Below are 16,241 nucleotides of genomic sequence, written 5' to 3'. Positions count from 1 at the left end.
TCACCCTTGTAGTGAGAAGCTAAGGTTTGTGAGAAGCTTATACCCAAACCTGCACCAAATGGGGCAAAAAATTTACCACGACATGTTGATGCCGCTCCATGATAGCATGCCAAGTTTCATGAATTTCAGACAAGTTTTGGATTTACTAGAATTTAAAAACCAGGTATCCCAATGTTTTGCCGGCAATCAACAGTGCCATGGTGTTGGAAATTCATTCCCATTTCTTGCATGGGACCTAAGCATGCCCTGAAGGACACATACTTTATTTTTGAACCAATTTATATGCACTGGAGCTTGCGCATGTAGTTCAAATTTGAATTATGCACATGAAATGCCTAGAAAATCCAATTAATGTATAAAAATGTCCAAACGAACCCCGAAAAATTCCAAAAGTAAACAAAACACTCCCGTTGTTCTATGTTGACACTCGAATTTTTTTAAAGCAATAAGAGGCAACAGATATCGTTTCGTCCAGAAATGTGGCACGTTCCCTACGGAAACCATCATGCTTGTTGTGAGAAGCTAAGGTTTGAGAGAAGCTTATACCCAAACCTGCCCCAAATGGGCAAATTTTTTACCATGGCATGGTGATGACGCTTCATGATAGCGTGCCAAGTTTCATGAATTTCATATGAGTTTTGGATTTAGTATAATTTAAAAACCAGGTATCTAAATGTTTTCGGCCGAGTGACAGTGGGAGGGTGTTTGAAATTCATTCCCATATCTTGCATGGGACCTTAGCATGCAACCAAGGACACATATTTAATTTTTCAACCAGTTTATATGCACTAGAGAATGTGCATGTAGTTCAAATTTTAATTATGCACATAAAATGCTTGGAAAACCCAGTTAATATATAAAAATGTCCAAATGAACCCTGAAAAATTCCAAAATTGATCACAACAGTCCTGTTGTTCTACGTTGACACTCGAAATTTTTTGAAAGCAATAAGGGGCAATGGATATAGTTTCATCCCCAAAGGTGGCACGTTCCCTACCGAAACCATCATGCTTGTTGTGAGAAGCTAAGGTTTGAGAGAAGCTTATACCCAAACCTGCCCCAAACGGGACAATTTTTTACCATGGCATGGTGATGACGCTCCATGATATCATGCCATGTTTCATGAATTTCAGACAAGTTATGGATTTACTATAATTTAAAAACTAGGTATCTCGATGTTTGCGGCAGAGTGACGGTGGCAGAGTGTTTGAAATTCATTCTCATTTCTTGCATGGGACCTAAGCATATGATGTCTACTACACAACCTTATTCTTGTAGACGTTGTTGGGCCTCCAAGTGCAGAGGTTTGTAGGACAGTAGCAAATTTCCCTCAAGTGGATGACCTAAGGTTTATCAATCAGTGGGTAGCGTAGGATGAAGATGGTCTCTCTGTCAAGCAACCCTGCAACCAAATAACAAACAGTCTCTTGTGTCCCCAACACATCCAATACAATGGTAAATTGTATAGGTGCACTAGTTCGGCGAAGAGATGGTCATACAAGTGCAATATGGTTGGTAGATGTAGGTTTTTGTAATCTTAAAATAGAAAAACAGCAAGGTAACTAATGATAAAAGTGAGCGAAAATAGTATTGCAATGCTAGGAAACAAGGCCTAGGGTTTATACTTTCACTAGTGCAAGTTCTCTCAACAATAATAACATAATTAGATCATATAACAATCCCTCAACATGCAACAAAGAGTCACTCCAAAGTCACTAATAGCGGAGAACAAACGAAGAGATTATTGGAGGGTACGAAACCACCTCAAAGTTATGCTTTCTGATCGATCTATTCAAGAGTCCGTAGTAAAATAACACGAAGCTATTCTTTTCGTTCAATCTATCCTAGAGTTCCTACTAGAATAACATATTAAGACACAAATCAACCAAGACCCTAATGTCACCTAGATACTCCAATGTCAACTAGATACTCCAATGTCACCTCAAGTATCCATGGGTATAATTATATGATATGCATCACACAATCTCAGATTCATCTATTCAACCAACACAAAGAACTTCAAAGAGTGCCCCAAAGTTTATACTGGAGAGTCAAGATGAAAAACATGTGCCAACCCCTATGCATAAGTTCACGAGGTCACGGAACTCGCAAGTTGATCACCAAAACATACATCAAGTGGATCACGTGAATATCCCATTGTCACCACAGATAAGCACATGTAAGACATACATCAAGTGTTCTTAAATCCTTAAAAACTCAATCCGATAAGATAACTTCAAAGGGAAAACTCAATTCATCACAAGGAGATAGAGGAGGAGAAACATCATAAGATCCATCTATAAATACCAAAGCTCGCGATACATCAAGATCGTGCCGAATCAAGAACACAAGAGAGAGAGAGAGAGAGATCAAACACATAGCTACTGGTACATACCCTTAGCCCCAAGGGTGAACTACTCCCTCCTCGTCATGGAGAGCGCCGGGATGATGAAGATGGTCACCGGAGAGGGATTCCCCCTCCGGCAGGGTGACAGAATGGGTCTAGATTGGTTTTCAGTGGCTACAGGCTTTCGGTGGTGGAACTCCCGATCTAGGTTATTTTCTGGAGGTTTCAGTATTAATAGGAATTTTTGGCGCCGGGAACAAGTCTGGGGGGTCCCCGAGTCATCCACGAGATAGGGCGGCGCGCCCAAGGGGGTATGGCGCGCCCCTACCCTCGTGGATGGCCCGAGACCCTTCTGGCCCAACTGTTTTACTCCGGGGGCTTCTTTTGGTCCATAAAAAATCATCAAAAATTGTCACGTCAAATGGACTCCGTTTGGTATTCCTTTTTCAAGGAAAAAACAGAAAGTGGCACTGGGCTCTAGGTTAATAGGTTAGTCCCAAAAATCATATAAAATACCATATAAATGCATATAAAACATCCTAGATTGATAATATAATAGCATGGAACAATAAAAAAATTATAGATACGTTGGAGATGTATCAAGGATCCCCAAGCTTAATTCATGCTCGTCCTTGAGTAGGTAAATGATAAAAACAGAATTTTTGATGTGGAATGCTACCTAATATAATTATCATTGTAATTCTCTTTATTGTGGCAATAATATTCAGATCCACAAGAGTCAAAACAAAAGTTTGATATTGACATAAAAATAATAATACTTTAAGCATACTAACAAAGTAATCATTTAGTTCTCTCCTGTTTATGTACTCAAAATAATAATACTTTAAGCATACTAACAAAATAATAATACTTTAAGCATACTAACAAAGTAAACAAGAGCTCAATATGCAACGAGTTACATATTGACGAAACACCACATGACTTATTTAGTTCTCTCCTGTTTATGTTCTCAACAATATTCAATGTTCTTAAACATGGCAAGAGGTGAAGCATAAGTAAACTAACTATCTAGTCAGGTTTAAATGAGGCCGGAATTAACAAACAACAATTCCGTAAAATCCTCATGTGCATATTTCAGATTTGGTACTGTTCTGCCCTTGACCATATTTTAGAGTTGTTAAACATGCAAAGTAGTCCTACCATGTTAATCTATGCATTTTTCTAAGCAAGTTACATATATGTGTTGTAGGGAAACAATGGGAAGCACTGAGGTTTACAATCGAGGTTAGCACGTGCATGGTCCTTTGTCTAATAGCACATTATTGGGCAATTGCAGGAACCATTCTAATATTTAGGTTTTAACAATTTGGTCTTGCACATGTAGGTCCTGCTCTCAGAGGTTTTGACCCACTATTCGACCCTTTTTGCATATGGGGAAATGAGTTGTCCATGAATATCAGTCAAGTCAAGAAACTCAGAAAGATTGTTAGGATAAAGAAATTAGCGACAAAAAACAATAAAATCCTCGTCTGCACAATGAAGAAGACATCAGTTCACTATAGGATGGTACTAACTATTATACCTTGCCTTTTTTATTCCTTTGCCCCATTTCTAATATAGAGAAGATATTTATGCACATCCTTGTTTTCAGGCCTTTCCAAAGCAGTTCACTAATGGTTACCTCCCAAACCACCTGTATGGTCAGAAGGCGAGGAAGGTATTCATACAACACTCACGGTTCAATATTGAAGTGTTCCTGAAGAGGACGAAGGATGGACGGTCAATCATCCACAGGCATTGGCCTAAAGTTACAAAGACCTTCAACATCAATGAAGGCTCAATATTCGCCTTCTGCTTCAGCAGTTTTCCAGATGAAATACATCTGTCTATGTATCGTCTATGATGCTAATTTTGAAAGGTTATAGATGTTGCATGTGAAACTTGGTCCTGGTGTAGTTGTGTAATGGGGTAGCTAAGTGCTGAAGCTATATGATGTTGTACTCTGATGTATTTCAATTATGAAAATGAAATATATTGTGTGCTTAATATGAAATGGCAATTAGATTAATAAATGGATTATGAGTAATCGGATAATTAGCCTTATAATTGGGTTTTTTTATTGCAAACGGTTATTGAGAAAACACGGTGGGAGATGCATTCAATAACGCACACAGTTTCAACGAATAACCCATGTTAGATTAATGAACAATCACACTCGACATCCTCATGAAAACTATTTGCATTAGGCCACCTGGCGCAAACGTTTACCACATAAAAACGGTGTGTGATGGACAGCCCTTGACACACAGTTTCTTCTAGGCACCGTGTGTGATGAATTCAATAACGCAAACGATAAAATTGTTAATACCGTGTGCAATGGAAATGCTATCACAAACGATTTAACCCGGAAAATTGTGTCTGATGTACTTGCGAACAGAAACGTTTTCCTCGGAGCGACTGTGTGGAATGTATATCTGAACGGAAATGTTCAGTGCTGGCTGACTGTGTGGGATGTACTTACGAGCGGAAATGATTTCGCCTATATAATTGTATTTTTTTGAGCACTATTGCACGTATTTCTGTATTTGAGTGCTCGCCGGTCACACACGAACTCATTTTGCCGAGCGTGTGTGCGAGGGGGCATATCCCCGATGGTTTCTGGGTCATGTGGGAAGGATCCCCCTATCGCCCACACTCACTTGGTGACGGTTCCAAATGCCGTCGCGGAAAGGGGTTAAAAGTGTTTTTTTAGTACCTCGTTGTACTATATTGTCATAGTGCTTAGGCGAAGCCCTACGCGGATCACATCACCAACACCATTGCCACGCCGTCGTGCTGACGGAACTCTCCCTCGACCCTCTACTAGATCAAAAGCTCGAGGGACGTCATCGTGCTGAACGTGTGCTGAATACGGAGGTGCTGTATGTTCGGTAATTGGATCAGTTGGATCGTGCATACGTTCGACTACATCAACAGCATTACATAACGCTTCCGCTTTTGGTCTATGAGGGCACATCGACACACTCTCCCTTCTCATTGTTATGCATATCCTAGATAGATCTTGCGTGATCATAGGATTTTTTTTGAATTACTATGTTCCCCAACAGTCTTGGTTTGACAATAAAGACCAATTAGCGGCGACGGCGATTTCCATGGGCAAATATCTGCAACAAAGTGAAAGGGTAGCGATACTCCAGAAAGGGAGTCGCGTGGGAGTACATAGAGTTGCTCCTTTGGGCCATGGAGCAAACATATTCAACAAATCCAATAGTGAGGCAGCGATGGTGGGAGTATCGATCTAAGATGGAGCTTCCACCAGAGATTGAAGGATTGAACATCTACAGGGTGCCGTTTGTGAGGGTGCTGTGCCAGAGCGAGCTGTTGGAGTCTTCGTCAACCGAACCCAACTGCAAGTGGAGAAAAGCAGTTGGCCCGACGATGCTTCCCTGCCATCCTCTCCCTCGCCGTTCACCTTGTCTCATAGGGCGGCTGTCTGCCGCCGAGGAATAGGAGGGGACTTCCCCCCAACCCAATAGTCGGGCAGGTTGTGAATTTTCAGGAGGAGCTTAGGGTTGTCAGTATTTGAAGGTTGTGAATTGTGTTTTGTGTTGTGTATTTTGAGAGTACTTTCAGATATAAATGTCTTTTGAATTTTAGATTTGCAGTATTGAGCATATGAAGTATTTTATGAATTCTAGAGATCTATTTTTAGCACTTAAAAATGTAGTTTCACATAAAAGTGCAGACAATGTGATTATCAGAGAAGAAACTGCAAGTTTCAGTTTCCAATAAGAAACTACAAGTTTCAGAGGTAGAGCATTTATATTAACATGCCATTTTCAAACAGGGATAACATCATGTTGGAAGTTTTATTCATGGTCGAAAATGGAACTACAAGCCAATTAACATCATGTTGATCAACATTCATGCATAGCACATCTTCATATGATGCATAGTCAAAAGGATATGCTATTTTCAAAATGCCCAGACAATGTCGAGTGTGCGAAAAACAAAGAAAACGAGGGACGAAGTTTTGGTAAGTGTTGGACGTGGTGTGCGTAAATTACAATGGGGGGCGACATGTCAATAATGGCAGAGGCAAAAAATTTGGAGATATTTTCACTACATTAGGTGGAATCGAACCCGGGCGGAACATCGGTCAGGTAGTGTCACTTTGCGACTAGGCTAGTTCAGTAGTTTCGGTAGAAATAAGGCACAACATCTACCATTACTGTAGCATGCCTTCCCCGGCTCTGGTGGTTCATTCTCGTCCTCCGCATTTGTGCACTGGCCGCAACACCGATGTCTGCCATTGTGAACATGCTGAACAAACGAGAGGAATCTGGAGAGGACTGTATGTGGAGAGGCGGATAGTTGGGACCCACCGGGTCAATGGCCGTATGCAAGCAAGTGCCTCATTGAAAAAATACTTCCTCCTAATGCAATACCCATGTTGGGACCATGGGTTTGTCAACATAATTACATTTAGTTTTGAGGTGCTTGGACATAGTAGTTACTAAAGGAGATAAATTTACAATGAAGCCGGGGAGCTGGCAGGTATCATTTCTTATAAGTGGGCCATCAAGTATCAGCTGGGTTGTGGGAAGCCCCGTCTAGGCTTTCTTTTTTAACATGTGCAGCCCACGACATGCCGGTTTGTATTTTCTTGTGGGCCGTCATGTATCGAACAATGTATGGACCTCCCATCCTAGGTTTTATTTTTCCTGGAACATCCGCAGCCCAACTTATGTATTTTTTTGCAAAAATGCAGAGGTCTGTTATATTTTTCTATATAAGAATAAGAACGCCATGTCCAACTTATGTTTCCCTTCTACCTATATTATATATATTTATATTATTTTATATGTTATTATATATTATTGTTGTTGTCATCATATATTTAATAGATACTTACATATATAAGAAAATAATATCCCACGTCTTATTAACTTATAAAAATATTTTTTTACAATAAAATCCTATATTTTTTTACATTAAGGCAACGGAAATCTTGGTGATTGTGTACAAGAGCTTGGTAAGATTTAAGGACCAATGTAATAATAAAGCACTAATTATTTAAATGTATTTATAACAACATGCTCATCACATGTTTATTTTTTGATAACATTGTTGCGCCCAACCCAACATTATAATTAGAACCAGCCCAGCAAAATCGTGTATTTCGAGAAAGTGCAAATGGGCTGTAATTTTTTAGGAAAAAATAAATGGGCCGCATGGACGCTACATTATTTGTTCAGCCAGCCAGCAAATTCGTGTATTTTGAGAAAGTGAAAATGGGCTGTAGATTTACAAAATGGGCTGCATGGACGCTACATTATTTGTTTAGCCAGACAGCAAATTCATGTATTTTGAGAAAGTGAAAATGGGCTGTAGTTTTAAAAAAATGGGCCGCATGGACGCTATAGTATTTAGCCAGCAAATGGACTCTAATTCTCAATAAAAAAAGATCAAATGGACTGTAAATTCTGAAAAAATTGGTTGAATATGTGCCACATTTTTTGGAGGCTAAATTGTGGGCCAATAGGTCGAAGCCAATGCAAGTCGTTGTTAACTTAGTCAACAAATGATTCTGACATCGATAGCCATTGGATTTACATGCAATGACCGACATCCATCTTCAATCTCTCGTCTTCTTCCTCCAGCGCTGCCGGGACCACCTGCTCCCGCGTCCTACTGCTAGCAGCTCTGCTTAGCATGCTTGGCTGTGAAGTGCTACCCCACCGCCGGCCAGGCCATCCCTCCATCCCTCCACACCTCCCATTTTTCTCCACCAACTGTAGAACCACGCTGCACCAGAACCAGTTAACCCTCATACACCTCTCCGTCTGCGACTCCCACTACAAAAAATACACTTCCGTGATAATATGTGTTTGTCATAGTAGGTCGCCTTTTTTGTCATGCATGTACATCCATGCTGATTTTATGACAGAATCAAGATAGTCATACTTGTGTTGTCGTAGAAGTATTCCATGACATTACCAAAATTATCATCACGAAAGTGTCCACTTCCATGACGATAAATCGCCCGTCACAGAAGTGGTTTCGTCAAGGGTGACCGACACATGGCATCCACCGTAACAGAATGCTGTTAAGCTATCGGGTCCGGTTTTGGATCTAATAACCCATTACCAGCCCCGACCAATGGGGATTTTCCACATGTAAAATCATCATTGGCTGGAGGAAACACGTGTCGGCTCACTGTTGGGACAGATGTCATCCACTCATTGGACCAAACGCGCCTATGATACGTCAACACGTGGCATGGACCAATAGAGACCCATTCCTGTGAAAAGGCCGCCCCGTTTGACTTGGTCCAAAGGTGGCGGGCTGGCCCACGGAAAGCCTGTTAACGGCATGTTTGCATATAGCCTATTTACAGCCCGCTAACTCACGATCCGTTACGGCCTACCAGAATTAGGCCCAGTAGCGTCATCTGGGCCGTCCAATATGATTCTAGCCCATTGTAACTTCCGGCCCATGTATGGACCATGACGTATTTCAGCCCATATGAGTCCCTTTGTAACTCTTGGCCCATTAACGGCCCGTGGTGAAACCGGCCCGTAATGAATAGTGTATCGCTTTATACCCATTAGCGGCCCATTATTCCATTGGGTCGTTTCCATCCTGTGTTACCTTTCGACCTTCTCAAGGCCCATTTATTCTTGGGCTCATTTCCAGCATTCGGTTACTTACGGCCCGTTACTGGCCTTTTCTGCTTGTGGGCAAAATTCAGCCCGTGGATACAGTCGGACCGTTTGTGGCCCGTTAATCTGTTGGGCCATTTTCATAGCATCATCAAATACGGCCTATTAACGGCCCGTTATGGTCAGCCCATAAAATGTATGATTTCCACTCTAGCCCATTTACGGCCCCTTAAACGGCCCGTACAAGGCACATGGATGAGACGGCCCGTAGAAGGCCCATTGATCCGACGGCCCATAGAAGGCCCATTGATCTGACGACCCATAGAAGGCCCATGGATCCAACGGCCCATAGAAGGCCCATGGATCCGATAGCCGATAGAAGACCCATGGATCTGAGAGCCCATAGAAGGCCCACGGATCCGATGGCCATAGAAGGCCATGGATCGTCCATCCCATAGATGGCCCATGGATCATACGGCCTATGGAGGGCCATGGTCACTACAATGTTTAGGCGAGTTGGCCCCCATTTGAACGATATAGCATATTCAAAGAATTATCCTACTCTATACTATCACCTCTAAAAAACATACATTATACAATAAAGAGACTAAGGCATAGAAACATACAATAATCCTACACTATACAATAACGAAATTACAGCCGATTATACCCACTGGGCATTATGGTTCAGCACCAGTGATAATAAAGCATACACAAACAGCAAATTACATACACTGGGCAAATACAGCTCCTACATCATGGACGCGCATCAACATAACTTACCATTTGAACTATAATCTCTTCAGAAAATAGGATTGGCCGGATTTAGATAGCACAAATTTCAATCTGCAAAATCTCCAATTCCTTCGTTGTTACCTCAGTGTCGTGTTTCATTTTTTTGACTCCTGCATCTAATACCTGCATGTCCAGTCTCAACTTGTTGATTGTAGGTTGAGAATCCTGTACACGTTGTCTTGCCACCTCTAGTTGATGCTCGAGAACATCAGCACATCCCAATTCCAATCATAATCATTCGATAACGGCCATGCCGCATTGCTCGCAGATCTTTGTGTTGATGTCACGTCATCCTAAAATTTTCTATAAGTACACATGACTAGGGCAAAAATATAGTTACAACAGTGAAGCGAGCAAGACAGACTATTTTGTACATGGCAAAACAGGACTGACAATAATGTTACACGTCATGAAGCATAAGAAGGTGATATTTTAAAAATTATAAAAAGGTAGTCTGTGCAGCTTGCATACAGAAATCTCTCTTAGCTCACCAGAGAAGCATGATGTTGGGGCCCAATCCAAAACACAGACAAGTTACAAATTTAGATAGCACGTTGCGTAGAAGTAAGCAAGCAGTTGGCCATTCTGTAGCTCAATTAAATTCTTAGGGAGCATAATGAACAACAAAGGGTTTCATACAAACATACTACAACAAGCAAAACTATGCAATCATTAACCTAGTATAAACTAGATTGTGAGCCTCATGCAATAATAGTTGGTTAATAGACTTCAAAGCTTCAGGCACACTTGGACAGAGTAATTAAATTGTAAGGACTTTAATTATGTCAACTAATAGTTATACAAGTACCCAACATTAGGAATCATTCTTTGGGCATCTCATTAACCGAGGACAAATAAAGCAATTGAAAAGAGCAAATTAACTATGCCTGAAGCAAACAAGGAATTGAACTATTGAGTTGGATACAGTGACTTACCTTAATAGGTTGAAGAGGCTCAGTGCAGCTCCTACTTCTCTTGCAAGGCTCCTTCCTAACATCTTGTACTTGGAAATCCTAAATCTTATCTTCATTGCACCCCTCTGCAAGGTGACACAAACTAGTTACTCGTCTCCTTGGAAGATAAGTATGCATACTTTCCATTCCATGAACACAAAAGGATGAGATTATAACAAAACAACACCACATCTCTTGCACTTGCACACGATGAAATGATCATTTACTATGTATGCACTATGTAAAAACTAGGCATACCTTCGAACTGGATCTCCAGGTACTCTTGGAGAGCCTACTTTAGTGTACAGCCAAACCTTTATGTCACCTATGAGTTAGAAAAGGCCCCACTACAACAGCCCTTAGTGTTTAAATCGTTGACAAGATCTGTTAGAGTGTTAGGTCAATAACAACAAGTAATCAAAGCAAATAGTCCTAGTATGGCTAGCTGATGCAAACAAGCAATTGAACAGATGTGTGAGCAAATCTTACATATCAAGAAAAGAAGCAAAGAAGGAGGCTTAAAGACTATCACTTGACTGACCAGATTTAAGGGGCATTTAAACATCATGTGCAACGTATGAACTAACATAAACATTGCATATTCCAGATTCTACAATGGAATGCACATGTATAAGGTTATGCCATGTATGATGATGCCTAAATGTACACTATAGCAGGCAGGAGTGATTCATCATTGCACGCACAATTGAATTGTAGGTTAAGGGTCAGTTCTATTCTGCCTTTTCAGGGCTTATTGTCAAAATAAGCCTTAAAAGATGTAAAGAAGTCATTTTTGAGTTATGGGCTTGGGCTTAACTAATTTCTCTTTGGAGGGGCGTGTTTCAGGTAGAACCTCACAAAAAATTGAAGGGAAGGGGAATAGTGAAATGACTCTGTTGTCTGCCTATATTACACTCAAAATGCAACTTCTGATGCCCGCGTCACACCTCACCCTCAAGTAAAATCAAACATGCAAGCGTTCATTGCCCTGCCCGCTTGCATCTCCTCTCCCTTTCCCTCTACCTCGATCCCCTGCCTGCAGCACTAGCGTTCCTCCAGCGAGCTATCACCATTGGTCCCATCTTGCCTGGTCCTCAACGATGCTCTGTCCAGCTAGGCTACATGGCCGACGGGTAGGTGCAAATCTCCCTCGCCGCTCCTCCCTTTGGCGATGCCCCTCATTCTCATGGTCTCCAATAGCTGCTCCACTGTGGTTCATCCAACGCACTACTCCGGCAGGCGCCGCACAACTACGGCTGATGCCACACTGCGGCAGAAGGCACCTTATTTCCCCTCCCCATCTCCTAGGCCGTGGCCTTGAGGTGCTGTTGAAGGATGAGCTCATCCAACAAGGTGAGGATCTCCTCTGATTTTTGCCAAATTTTCATTTCGTTCCACTGTACGATGAATTGCTATGAGCTGCTTCTACTGCTATATGATGCATTGCTATGAGCTGCTCCTGCTGCTGCTATATGATGAATTGCTACGAGTTGATGCTGTTATATGATGAGTTGCTATAAGCTGCTCCTACTGCTGTTGTATGATGAATTGCTATGAGCTGCTCCTATTGATGCTATATGATGAATTGCTATGAGATGCTCCTGCTACTGCTATATGATGAATTGCTATGAGCTACTCCTGTTGCTGCTATATGATGAATTGCTATGAGCTGCTCCTGCTGGTGCTATATGATGAATTGCTATGAGCTGCTCCTGCTGCTGCTATATGATGAGTTGCTATGAGCTGCTGCTGGTATATGATGAATTGCACACTGCTGCTGCTATATGATGGTTTCAGGTGGTGCTGCTATATGATAATAACCAGCCACTTGGACCATCGAATTTCAATAAATAATTGTTCTTCATTTAAATGTGGGTCATGCATTCTTCGTTTAAATTAGGCAATGGGATCTCTATGGAAAACATTGACCAAAGTAGATTGTGCCAAGTAGATGGTATCGTTGTATTTGCATTTTGAGCAAATAGTGATGGTCTGTTTTCCTATCATATTAATTACTGCACTGGGTTCAATTTGTGATGTTTGCAAGTCAAATTAATTTTCATATGGGCAGCAAATTGAAAAAAATATAATGCAATCTAGAATTTTCACTTATCATACCGAAGATAAGCTGAAAACGCAATGAAAAGAACTGGTTGGCTTATTACATGGAGCTTATTATCACAGGTGCTTGTTTTCTTAGGATAACTCGTAATAATTGTCCCTAAGAAACTTGGCCAATAGAACTGACATACAAATAACATGTCAAGATGATTGCAGTGGAGGAGTGACGTACCATAGCACACTATATAGGCTCACCGCTGCCTCTCCTTTTTTTGCGATGTTCCATGAAATTGCCACATACATCTTGTACTTTCTCATTGTGTAACACTATCTGTAAGTTGACACGGATAATTTCAGACATCTCTACATGATAATACATTGCATATCCCATGCGCATATTTAAACCACCATTTAATGATTGTGTGTGTAGCATAAACTAGCCATGACTCTGTGTGCTGGACTAGCAGGCACTCTAAGGGAGCCTAATGTAGTGCACTAGAATTCCTACATGCCACCTACGATTTTGTGTAATGTACTGCCTCTCTTCCTAATTATATGTCTTTGTAGAGATTCCAGTATGGACCACATACAGATGTATATAGATCCATTTTCGAGTGTAGATTCACTCATTTTGCTCCGTATGTAGCCTATAATGGAATCTCTAGAAAGACTTATATTTAGGAACGGAGGTACGAGGTAGTATCATTTATGACATATACATATCTAATTTAGCAGCCCGCAGTAGAAATCATTGTCTGCACAAAGGGATTACTGGTCGAAAATCCTAGAAAAGCACGCTGGCAGGCACAAAACCATACAAGAGAAAGAGAGAAGCACTTACAAGACCATAGCAATGCCTCAGTCCAGGATCATGGTTGGCCAAGCTGTTAGATCCAGAAGAAATATCGTCCTTCTAGTTTTTGCCAGCTACATAATAGGTAACAACGACCTGTTAGTATATTTGAAGTACATCGGGCAGGTGAAGCTGGACGGGTTTAAAGGTGACAAGTACCTAGGCCGTGGCGGGTGCTTGGCATCTTGCTAGAAGGTAGGAATCAGGTTAGAAATGTCAAGTGTGATGACATTGCGCTGGCAATCGGCGTCCGGTAAGGAGATCTAGAACCATTGAGTAGGGTGTTTGTGGAGCGGCTCTGGTAGGGTGGACTACGGTGTGGGCGAAGCGGATCTGTGGCCGTTGACGAGGGCGTAGGTGAAGCTGCTCTGGTGGTTGTGTTAAGGATGGTGTTGATGATGCGGATCTGTGGCCGTGGACGGGGCGTCAGAAGCTGCTCCGGTAGGTTGGATGAGGGTGGGAGGAAGCGGATCTGAGGCCGTGGACTTGTGAGTTGGCAAAGTGGCCCCGGTAGGGTTAATAATGGTATAGGCGAAGATATTCTGGTGGGGTTGACAATGGTGTCGGTGAAGCGGCTCCGGTAGGGTTGAGGAAGGTGTCGGCGAAGAGGATCGGAGGCCGTCGACGGGGGCATTGGTGGGGCAGCTCCGGGGGTGTGTGGACGAAGCGTCCCCTGTGGGGAGTACGAATGAACCACTACAGATGCGCTGCAGTTGACGAGAGTACATGCAAAACAGATCCGGCACCGTGGACAAGGCCGTCACTGAATGGGCTATGGTACAGTGGTGGATCAACAGTCTACTTGTTTCTAGGGGAGGTGGGAGGGGTAGATGCGGCCGCAGAAGCAGATCCGGCGAGGTGGATGCCGCTGGCAGTGAATGGGCTCTGGTACACCGGTGGATGAGCAATCTAGGGTTTCGAGAGGGGAGGGGAGAAAGGCCGATGAAGTACGGACAGCGTGATGTAAGATGCCCTGGTGCTGTGGAGTTAGTCATTTTTGCGGGAGGGGGAGATGAAATGGGGGTGTCGTGTAGTGGGGGGAACCGGAAGTTACCAATGCAGCCCCGACCTATTATGTAGATGAGGGCGGTATTGTAACTGTTTGTCTCCGTGCACCAAGGACAAAAGGGGAATTTCGCATGCTAAAGACTAAGGTGGCGGAAATTTTAGGAGGAGGCGGGAGATTTTGCCACGCGCGGGATCGTTCGTATCCAGTTTCAACTAATTTTGGACCGTGCTAGCGCGAAGGTCATGCGAGACTGTGTACACGGGGCACACATCAGCAGTTAATAACTGGTGTGAAGTCCACCCCAGAAAAAAGACAATAACTCGGGATGATGCGCCAATAACTTGGACGTTCACACGAGCGCAACCAATCGTACAGGTGTATTGGCGCATTCACAAAAAAGGGATCAAACGCTCAGCCTATGTATTTCTCGTGTAAATAGATAATTTAGTGCAATTGGTTATTTACTTTAAACATAATGCATTGATGTGTTAGTGTAGAGGCGCACAAAAATAAATGGATATTGTAGTCTGCTACTTAAAAGTGTTACCTCATATGATTACATAGCCTCCATATCATAAACTGTGTACCCGTTGAATTCATATATGAATATTACATATATTACTTCATAATAGAACCTTAAATCGTCCAATACTAATTATTTTGAATTCAAGAGTAACAATGGTGCATGTACATGATATTTACATTGGTTGTTTGAAGAAACATCACTGTAACTTTGGCATGCACAACTAAAAAGGTTTATTTAAATAGAAAAAATGTGATACGTGAGTGTCCAATCTTTATAGCGTTGAATATTGTACCTTTGACCACGACACAAAGTAGATATTGATTTATGTTCAAGCGATGCACATCCATGATCGCTAGATAGTGATACACGAATGAATTGTGCAATCTCTCTCACACGCATACATATCTCATTTCCCTGTGGGCATCAGAATCACACACGCACACTTCGTGTATTTCTCTCCCTCCATCAAGTTTAGAATTCATCTTTCTACCCCGTCCTACAAGTCTCTCACACAGAAACACACACGCTCTCTCTGTCGAGCACGCCCACCTCTTTAATTCCGCCCACCCACAGCCACAAATGTCTCAAAGTATAATAATGTCTCTCACACATATGCCTAAGGTTAACTCGAGTTCCGGAACCATATGAATACATACAATGGGATTCCAGCAGAGCACCTTTTGTTTTGAGATTCCTCTCTTTCTCTCTCTCTCTCTCACACACACACACACACACGCGCGCGCGCGCGCTTGCATTTGCATGCACACCGTACAAATGCTATCTACCTATCCCTTAATATAGCTAGATATGTGTGACACAAACTCCTTCTCCCTACTAGCAAGATGCCCATGCGTTGCACGGAACATCAAGATGCATTTGTATGAGTAGTTTATCTTGTGGGAGAAAAGGATGAACGAGGGAATGCCTTATTTGCAAATGCGGAGAGGGGTGTGGGTATCTTTTGGCAAAATTGCCAAAGTTTCCTTCCTATCCGTCGGATATAAATCGGATGGCCTATATTGCAGGATGGCAGGAACACCATCATCACCAACTTTGTTTTTTTATCAGAGT

This window comes from Triticum dicoccoides, chromosome 4A (assembly GCF_002162155.2).
Source record: "Triticum dicoccoides isolate Atlit2015 ecotype Zavitan chromosome 4A, WEW_v2.0, whole genome shotgun sequence".
NCBI lineage: Eukaryota > Viridiplantae > Streptophyta > Magnoliopsida > Poales > Poaceae > Triticum > Triticum dicoccoides.
Note: the sequence above shows the minus strand (reverse complement) of the source record.